At 34.9% G+C, this 11156-nt stretch overlaps 1 pseudogene; it reads right to left on the reverse strand.

The window, feature by feature from the left end:
* Window positions 1-230: 230 nt before the first annotated feature.
* LOC150065412 (histone H2A.Z pseudogene) lies at window positions 231-631 on the reverse strand (annotated as a pseudogene).
* Window positions 632-11156: the final 10525 nt, after the last annotated feature.

Here is an 11156-nt window from a genome sequence, read left to right on the forward strand (position 1 = left end):
TTCAGAATCAATAGCTTCTTTGAAGCCACAGCAACACTGAAGCATGATTAAGACTCAAATGAAGAAATTTGATTGGTTGGAAAGCTAATTAAACTTTCAACCTGCTCAAATAGAATTACAAAAGGCAAAATTGTGTTTTTCACAGAGATACGGTCCACTGGAATCACCAACACTGGACAGCTGTGAAAGAGTATTTAGAGTCCTGAGATAACAAGGAATCCAGACATCCTTTAAACAGTCTTCTGGTGTCCTTTCTTCCCAGTAAGAGACTTGCACGTGTGGGAGATGACACCACCACCAGCAATTGTAACCATGATGAGAGAATCCAATTCTTCATCTCCACGAATAGAAAGTTGCAAGTGATGAGGGGTGACACGCTTCACCTTTAAATTTTTGGATGCATTTCCTGCCGATTCAAGTACCTCTGCGGTGAGGTACTCCAGGATGGATGAGCTGTACTGCTGTACAAGGCGGCCCGGCAGTCGCTTCCACAGGCCCTTGGGTGTTTGGACCAGATTTCAGATGTCGATGTATATGACTGACTGGGAACTGCAAAGCCGGCTGTCTGCAATCTGGAAACCACCTTTGTCTTGGCCATTCCAGAGCCCTTCCCAGTCTTACCACGGGTCATCTCGAATTCTGTGGAAGCTCAAGCAAGCAGAGCAGAGAAAAGGCTAGTCGGTCCCAAGGCCAGGCCTTGGCCACCTACTTCATTGTCGCACCACGATTCAAACTGACACAAATGTGATTTTGAGCAAAGAATTTTGCTTTCTGTGCTGGTTTCTATTCAATGGTGATAAGAGTATCTCCCTCACAGGACTGAGAAGACACTAAGTTAACATGTACAATCAGGAAACACAGAAGACATATTTCTCTGCCGGTTATTCTCTTAATTCATCCATACAGTCAATTGAAATGGAGACTAGAGATAAATCAGTGATATACTGAGATTTTCCATACTAGTAATCCGAGGGATCAGTATCTAAGCAAAGAATTTGTGGATCCAAGACTAGGATGTTTCTTTTTCTTTCTTTTTTTTTTTTTTTTTTGAGAAGGATGGGGTCATGGGACTTGGGCCTAGGCACTGTCCCTGAGCTCTTGAGCTCAAGGTTACCACCCTACCCTTAAGCCAAGCTCCACTTCCCATTTTCTAGAGCCTAACTGGAGATAAAAGTTGCAGATTCTTTTGTGCCTGGGCTGGCTTTGAGCCTTGATCATCAGATCTCAGCCTCCTGAGTAGTTAGGATTACAGGGGTGAGCCACCATGCCTGGTTATTAGGATTTTTCTTTGCCCATGTGATTTTTGTTGTATGAAAATGTATGATAAAGGAAAGCTCAATAATCTATCAAATGGTGGATTCCAATCTGAAATTTTCACTTTGACAGGAAAAATTGCTTGCTGCTTAACAGGTGAAATTTAGATGGAAGGATTTGTCTTCATCAGTGGCTGAGTGGACATCTGCTACATACTCAAATGTTTGCATTCAGGGCATAAAGGCAAAAAGTCAACCTAGTTGATGATTATATACATTAAAAAAATGATCTATGAAAGTTGTGTACTAGTGGCTCACACCTGTAATCTTAGTACTCAGAAGGCTAAGAGATGAGGATCATGGTTCAAAGGCAGCATAGAGAAGGAAAGACCCTGAGATTCTTATCTCCAATTTACCACCAAAACCATCACAAATGGAGCTATGACTGAAGTGGTAGAGCACTAGCATTGAGCAAAAAACTCAGGAACCATGCAGAAGCTCTAAGTTCAAGCCACAAGATGAGAAAGAAAGAGAGGCGGGACAAGGAGGAAGGGAAGAAGGAAGGGAGGGAAGGAGGGAGGAAGAAAGGGAAGGAGGAAAGCTCAGGAACAGGGCAGAAGCTCTAATTTCAAGCCCCAGGATGAGAAAGAAAGAGAAAGAGAGGGGAGGGAGGACATAGGGAAAGGAGGAAAGAAAGAAAAGAAAAAGAGAATGAAGGAAAGGAAGAAAAGAAAGAGAGGAAGAGAAAGAATGAAAGAGAAAGATGAGAAGAAAGAAAAGAAGGAAAGAAGAGGAAGAGAAAGAGAACGAAGGAAAGAAAGAATGGGAGAAATAAAGAGAGAGAAGAAAGAAAGAGAAAAAGAGAAAAGGGAAGAAAAGGAAAAAGGAAAGGAGAAAGAAAGAAAGGCTGTGTGAGACAGAGAAATACAAATATATAACTCTATTAGTCCTGGATTAATGTAGCTGGAGAACTTCAATGAGAAGTCCTCCAAGATAGGGTTTTACAGGGCTGAGAGTTTAGCCTAGTGGTAGAGTGCTTGCCTAGCATGCAAAAAGACCCGTATTTGATTCCTCAGTACCACATACATAGGAAAGCCAGAAGTGGTGCTGAGACTCAAATGGTAGAACTCTAGCCTTGAGAAAGCCCAAGGACAGTGCTCAGGCCCTGAGTTCAATCCCCAGAACTGGCAACAAAAATCAAGCAAACAAAAAATGTTTTTACAATCAGATTTCTGTGGATCACAGGAGAAAAAATTCTTACTCAAGGTAATCTTAATTTTCTTTACTTATTGAAATTGTTTTTGTTTCCCCTACCACAAACTGTCACAACCCTTATCTGCTTTAAAGTACCAGTCTTTCAGGTCAGTGTGCAGGAATATAAATGGCTGCTGACATTCTCAAAGATTCCAGGTTTATAGTCTACAATACTGAGAAGAAAAAAAAATCAGGTAAATCAAAACTCATCTCTGGCCAGGTGCAGGTCTAGCTATTTAGTAAGCTGAGATCTGAGGACCACAATTCAAAACCAGCCAGGGCAGGAAAATCCATGAGACTATTATCTCCAATTGATCACTAGAAAACCAGAAATCCCGCGGCTCAAAATGGTAGAGCAATACCCTTGAACCAAAGAGCTCAGGGACAGCATGCAGGCCCAAATTCAAGCCCTGCAACCAACCAAATAAAACAACAACAACAAAAAAAATATGACCAACATTTTTCCACTTTCTCTGGAACTTAAATATTCCTATAGCATCAGACCACTCATTGAAGACTCTGCCCCTTACTCTGTTTACTTAGCAATGGGCTTTATTTAAAAGGGGGGACAGGCATTCCCAGCAACTGCACTGGCATCAACAATGATTGATTCTCTGGCTTCATGGTTATTTCAAACCAGCACAAGGAGATTTAGTTGAGGGTCTCAGAACTAGAACTTCAGCCATGGTCAACAGAAGACTTATGAGTGTAATGGCAATCAATAGACATAAGCAGGAACAAGACCATCCCCTACATATCAAGCATCACACTCCACAGACCTAACCCACCAAATCCCCTCTGCACTTAAGAAAACATCAGTCATCTTCCTCAAACATTGGGCTGCACAGAGCAATCCTGAGATGAACCTGTGTTTGTAGAACATTCTGGAAATTTTTGTCAACATGTGCATACACAAAATATGATTCCAAGAAAATTTGTTCACCTTGTTATGGTATGAACTTCACTGCATTATATTTATACATGTGTCTTTTAGGGAAATTCCTAAAAACAAGAACAGTGCCTTAAATATCTTCACATCGCCTTATCTGTGATAAAGCCTGACTGAAGTGAGAAAGTCATTATGTATTTAGGGAGTGGATAGATGGATTTCAGCCATGACGAAAAGATGTCTAGTTTTTGCCTAAAATACTACATTATTTTCCTTTCCCTTCGAAGATAGGAAAAGTTTCACCTAAAATGGAGAGACATAATATGTACTTACTACATTCTAGACTAAAGTCTACATTTGGTAACAAATTCATTAAGAGTGAGGAAAAGTGAAAAATATTCCTTGCCAAGATACACTATTCACAAATAAAAAATACCATCCCATCTTATTGTAATAAACATTTCATCTGCTGTATGGCTTTCTGCTTGAAGAAGAGTAAAAGAAATGATCTGAGGTTAAGCAAGGTCCCCAAAGAAATCTAAAACAGCTCTTAGTAATATGAGCCTCAAAAAGGTTCTGGGGGACATTTTAAGAGAGAAACAGCAGATTCATATTTTCCATGAATCTCATTTTTAGAGACTCAGAGCCTTCTGAACACAGTGAACACTGATACTGAAGGAAACACAAAATATGGTAAGAATGCTACAGAATGGAACTAAGGGGATGAGCCCAAAAGATATTATAAAGTATAAAGAATGTATGACTTTCAGTGTAGATGAGGTAAAATAGGTTCAGGTAAATTTATTAAAACTTAAAAAACAAGAATTCTGTAGGATGAATAAGCAGTTTGGAAATTCAGATTTTTTAGTTAATGTTCAGGAATGCTAGCCAAGTAAAGATAAGAGACTGCCAAGGAAAAGTAATATCCAATAAAAACAGGGAGAAAAAAAAGCAATACAGTATTTTACTTTGGCTCTCCATATTGAGGCTTTTGTAGAACTTTCAAAAGGACATTGGAAGGAATTTGCTTTTTGCTTTCTGTAATTTCAGAAAGCCATAGTCCAAAGTATCTGAAGGTATTCCATTATAAATGTCTGTAATACAAATGTTGGAAACTCTGGATACAAAGATCATTTCTGCTCTAAACTTAAAATGTTATTTATCAAACTATAATATCCACTGTGATTATGGCAGATAAATATTTGAAGAATCATATAAATTTCAACATGTCTATCATTAACAATGTATTAAAATTATATCAGTTTATTTTCAATCCTATTTGTTATCATCAAAAAATAATTTGGGGAAGCGGTTGGACAGGAGTATGGCCTAATGGTAGAATGCTCACCTAGCATGCATGAAGCCCTGCATTCAATTCCCAGGTACCACATACACAGAAAAAGTCGAAAGTGGTACTGTGACTCAAGTGGTAGAACATTAGCCTTGAGAAAACCCAAGGACACTGCCCAGGCCATGAGTTCAAGTCCCAGGATTAGCAAAAAGAATTTAATTTGGACTAGATCTATTGGGTTAATGTTAAGCAAGACATTACAAAATTGATAGGTTGCATAAAATATAAAACTAGAAAAATAGAAGAACAAAAAAATAAACAAAACAATTTCTAAAGATATGATTTTAACATAAAAGACTACTGTCATTTTCATCATAGGTTATAAGCTTGACTATTTTATTGTATTTTAGCATCTTTTATTAGACTATAAAATTATTAACATACATTATTCTCATGAGAATATTATTCCTGAAATGTTATTTCCTTTTTATAATTGAAAAAAGTGAGATTACAGAACAACTTAGGTATAAAAAAATTGGTTTTAATTTTGTAACAGCTATCAAAAAATATATTGGGTTTATTATTTTTTATTTTTAAAAAATAAAAAACAACTTAAAGTTGTTGCTTCAGAAAAATGCTCTTTTTCTTTATGAGAGATACTAGGGATTCTTTCTTGGTTTCTGTGATTCCTTTTAGCATTGCCAGATAAAACTAGTAATATCTATGTTTTAAGAAAAATGAATTTCACTAGAAAATTATCAGCATTATTGAATTTATTTCTAGTTTTAAATGTTTCCTTAGATCAGCATTTCCTTTCTCCACTTGCTTCAAGTATTACTATGCAGTACGGTTATTGAATAGAGAATTTTGGTTCTTCAGATAAGCAAGAATTAAAAATACAAGCCCCAGGCAACAAATTCTTAGAATTGATCATATTTAAAGTAGCAACCTAAATTGATTCCTTCAACTTCACTGTGTCAAACATTTTCTTCAAAATTATTTTTATACTACAATAACTTTCCCATATGCTAATATAACTAAATTTCTTTCATTATAACTTCTTCAATTACAATTTTTTTTCCAGTCCTGGGCTTGAACTCAGGGCCTGAGGACTATTCCTGGGCTTTCTCAAGTCTAGAGCTCTACCACTTGAGCCACAGTACCATTTCTGGCTTTTTGCTATGTATGTGGTACCAAGGAATTGAACCTGTGTCTTCGTGCATACTAGGCAAGCACTCTAACACTAGGCTAAACTCCTGGCCCCCTTCAATTAGACTTTTAAATTGGAAGACACTGGAGTTTCTCTTGAAGTATACATTTAAGTGTCATGTATTAAATAATAAGTGATCTACATTTTATTCAAAATTAACCTATTAGTTTATGTATATAGATTGCTAGTGCTAAAATTAAACCCACTAACACATCAGGATTTCCCCCCATGAAAAAAATTCAAAGTTTACATAAAAGAATGGAAAATATAATAGATATTATTGACTTTTTTCACTGAAGTTCTTGAGGGGAACAGAACATCATGAAATTTCTGAACAAGCAACGATATCTAGAATAATATGATAGAATCTTAGAACAAAGGGGAAATGACTATTCAATTAAGATTTGGCTTAAATGCTTCTGCTGCAAATAAAAGGGCTAATTTTAATGCAAATAAATAAATACTATTAAATGAAAAATAATTGATTGTAGAATTGTTTACATTTTTTTACTAAAAGTAAATCCTCACTGGATTCAGTGTGCCCACTATGAACCATTATTTTAGTACTATTTTAAAATTCAGTTAAAATGGATATCACTAAATGATTTCTTAGTCGAATATCTTGACATCATTTCAGACTTGATGAAAAGGAAAGACTTCAAGAAGCTAGTGATTATGAATGCTACCCTTGAGTCTCAAGTATCAGAGATCTTTATTTCCTTATATAGTTAAATTCTTTCATCTGTTGAGTACAGTAGAACTACTGAAAGTTTGAAAAACCTTTAAAAGTGGGGCTTAGTGAGTAGACTGGATATTTCAATTTTTATTGAAACCATTTTGTTTGTTTTGTTTTTGCTGTTCCTGCAGCTTGAACTCTGGGCCTGGGCACTGTCCCTGTCCCTGAGCCTTTTTTTTTTTTATTGACATGAGTACTCTACTACTTGAGCCACTGCACTACACTACTTCCAGGTTTGTTTTTTTTTTTTAAGTAGTTTATTGGAGATAAGTTTCATGGAGTTTTCTGCTCAGACTGCCTTCAAACCTCAATCCTCAGATCTCAGCCTCCTGAGTAGCTAGGATTATAGGTGTGAGCCACAGCACCAAGCCAAACTAATTTCTGTGTTAAAAAAAAAAGAATTGCATGTTAAATAGCTAAGAGGAAAGCCAATTTCATGGAAATAAAGAGATAGTGGATAATGATATCAATTTCCTTATGAAATATCCTATTTAGAAAAGTTTAACAGACTGTTGAAAATATCTTAAGTTGAAGAATAAGGCCAAAATGAACATCAGAGAAGCAGTAAAGGTCAAATTAGGGAAGTCATAGTGTTTCTAGGATTGGGAGATTTTTCCAGACAACTGCTTGTAAGAAACTATCTATAAATTGTGCTACTATGAAACTCCTAATATTTAGTCCTGAGATGCCTCAATTTAGTGAGAATGGCCCAACTTTAGAAAATCTGAGGAACTTTGGGTTCAGTTTCCTCTACTGGAAAATGAGAAAGATAGATGTAGAGAAAGTTCTCAGTACTCTACTTCATATCTTTTCTTTCAGACATTCAGAAACATTGCTGTCCACTATCAACTTTAAGCCCATCCCCCACTCACTGTATTTCCTGCCATGTCTGATGTCTTAACTCTACAATTGTTGCTTGCTGAGTGCAGTTTGCATGGGAAAGAGTGACTCATCCCCAAAGATGAAATTAGGAAGGAAAAACACCATATGACAATCTATAAGCAGTATGAAAGTTGTGGTGGTATGTTTGTTTGCAACAAAAGAAGGGAAAGGAAACAAAGTAGAAATGAGGCTGGAAAATCTGAGAACTGTAAGAGGAAGTCAGTGTTCCCAAATTCTTTAACTACTGGAGAGGAATGAAGATGGAGGCCTGCCTGAGGAGAAAGTTTTAAAGATGAAATAAATATATACTCTTAACTGCTGCAGTTAGTCCTTGGTCAGATCCTATTGAAGACAGATATTTTATAGTTCAGAGATGTTTTATTTAAAGTTCCAAGATTTCATCTATCAACTTTGACTTTTATGTTAGATTTTTCTATGATATAAAAACATTTTTTGTTTTAAAAATTATATCTGATTTTGTTAGATTCCCTATGAAAAGAATGTTTTAAATTGTTTATGGTATAAAAATATTGCCCCACTTATAATACTTTATAATATTTTTTTTTCAATTTGAGAGTAAGATAGTTTGGGGAAAGGCTGAGTTTATCTTAAGTCCAAATATCTAAGTTTTAAGGGATGAACTGTTAGTATTCAGCTGTTACATTGTGAATGTTTTCTGCATTTTTAAATGATGGTGATGACTGTGATGTTGAAGACTTTTTGAACTGATAATGAAAACCTGCTCCAACATGAAGGTTCACAGACAAATGTAATCAATAAACTGCCTTCACTGCAAGTCAACCAGGTATCCTCCTCCCTTTAACGTCTCATAAGTAATGTGTACTTTTCATTATTATGAAATAATAGTTTGGTATAACAATATTCCTTAGACAGACTTGTTTTTCCTTTTCTTTCACTTCCTTTTTTTTTCTTTTTTCTTTGTTTTACTGCTACTCTTTTTGTCTTGAACTCACTGCCTTGAACACTTGGTTTGGCTCTTTTTGCTCATGATAGTTTACCACTTGAACCTAGTTTACCACTCATCTAGCATTTTTGCCATAATATTGAATATACAGTCTCAAATGTGTCTATCCTGACCAGCTTTAAACCACAGTCCTCAAAGCTCAACCTACTGAGTAGATAGAATTTCAGGCATGTGTCAGTAGCCCCTGGTTTAATTTTCCTTTGAAATGAGTTTATATCAAGTAACAGGAATTATCAAACATCTGAAAATCTATCACTAAGAAATTACAGTTAACACATGCATTATATATATTAATAACTTTTCTTCAGATTTGTTTTCATAGGTTTTGGGTAAATTTGGAAATTTAATGATAAGGAGTGAAAAATTAGGTGCTTTGATTTGTGAATTTACAGACTTTTTTCTTGTATATTTTTTTCTTTTTGAGATAAAATTCCAGTACTTAACCCAGGATGCTCTTGAATTCAAAATCCTTACACCTCAGATTCTTGAGTAATTGGGAACAAAATGTGTTTACCTGGCTGTATTCATCTAAAAATATAGTTTTTAAACTCTGGTTTCTCTTCAGGCCGTATAAATCTTTCGCCATTTACTAAAAATATAGTTTATGAGCAGATGATTTACCCTTATAAGTAACTTATTTATTGTAAATGCATAATTTTTAGTTATGTATGTACTAAAAACAGTCACATTTATTCATCTATAAGTTACATTGTCTTCAACATTTGGTACATTAAATGAAATGTTCACCTGTTTCCATGTAAGTTAAGTGAATTGTGTTAGTGTGGATTAGGGGAATGGTACAGACTGATAAAGAGAAATTGTAGGGCTGGGAATTTGGCGTGGTAGTAGAATGCTTGACTAGCATGCCCAAAGACCTGGGTTCGGTTCCTCGGCGCTGCATACATAGAAAAAAAAAAGAAGGGACCTGTGGTTCAATTGGTAGAACTCTAGCCTTTAGATTGCCCAAGGACAGTGCTTAGGCCCTGAATTCAAGCCCTGGGATGGCAAAAAAAGAGAGAAAAAAATTGTAAGACTGATATCACATTAAAGAAAGAAAATGCCATACTGTAAATACATCAGTGGATATTTTAATTGCTACAAAAATTATTAGCTATGAAGATATATTTGTATATAGATGTAGACATATAAATGAATACATGTTGTAGATGTTACATACATAAAACACATAAAGAATAACATATATGTAACAGAGCAACAGCTGTATGTCTGTATAACATATATGTATAACATATAAATGTGCTTTGCATGTGTTACATGTGTAACATATGTGTAAGACAACCTGTAATAGTAGATTGATAAAATGGAGTTAACATTTTAAAAGTCAAACCTTACTGAGTACCATACATTTATGTTAACTAATTAAAACTGGAAGGAGAAAAGAAAATTTCCTAATAGTACAATGCCACTAATTGACAGTACATAAAAAGGACATAGAATCATAATAGATGAGAAAAGTTTGAGGAGGGAGAAGATTCGCATATGATTTTAAAACATCTATCCATAAACTCCCTATTAATTCCAAAGGGTGATATGGTAGTTTTAGCAGAGGTGACATTAATAAATGTCACCTAATCACTGATAAGATTTAACACAACCAATACTGGGACAAAGTAAGTACTGTTCTCCCTCACATCAGGAGCTGAGAAGGGCAAAATATCACCCATTAGTCCCATCACTTCTATGGTGTCTCACCACACCTTCATAGACATCAAACTCATATTGAGAGTCATTCTCCAAAACAACTTGTCTTAACTCTTACACAAATGGAAAGACAAGAAAAACAAAGAAATACTGAGCAGACATTCTAAAGTTAAAGGAAAGTGGAGCCATTAATACAGAGTGTGATCTGGGCCAGGGAAAATAATTATAAAAGATGTTATTGAGACCATTGACAATATATAATTGGAGTATGGATAAAATAATAGTATAGTAGGAATGTTACATTTTCTGATTGTGTAAAGTATTTTAACTATGTAATAAAATATTCTTGTTCTTGTGAAACACAAATTATAGTATTTAGAGAAGAGGAAATCTCATATACTCCATAAAAGACACAAATATATCTAAATATGTAAAGAAGATTATTAATCATGTGAGATAAATAATTCATGATTATATATCAAAAGAAGTCTCAACAAATTTAAATTTCCAGACATGGCCATAAAGAACCTCTCCACATCATGTTACAGTTAAAATGTCAAGACTACAGAACAAAGGAAGAATGTTAAAAAGGAAAACGCCAACATATTTGAAAAAGAAAATTCATTAGAATTGCATGAGGCCTCTTAGCAGAATACAAAAGCCAGAAATGCATGGATTGGTATATTTTAAGACCAGCAAATTAAAAAAAAGGTTATTCTGATGAACAAAATAATTTTTCAAAATTGAGAGAGAAACTGTTTCCAAGATAAGAATAAATGAATAATCACTAGGCTAACATTTCATAAGACACATAAAGGTATGTTGCACAAATGCAGAAAAAGAATATTCACAGCATGAGAAAAAGAAAATAATAAATTTCATAAGAGGTATATTTGACAGATGAGAGTAGAGTCAAATTTATTCAATTCTGTAAACTAACAAAGACCTATAGTGAATAAAGGAGACAGAAAAGAACAAATGTATTACATAAATC

The sequence above is a fragment of the Megascapheus bottae genome, chromosome 3, assembly GCF_031878675.1.
Source record: "Megascapheus bottae isolate mThoBot1 chromosome 3, mThoBot2.hap1, whole genome shotgun sequence".
Lineage (NCBI taxonomy): Eukaryota > Metazoa > Chordata > Mammalia > Rodentia > Geomyidae > Megascapheus > Megascapheus bottae.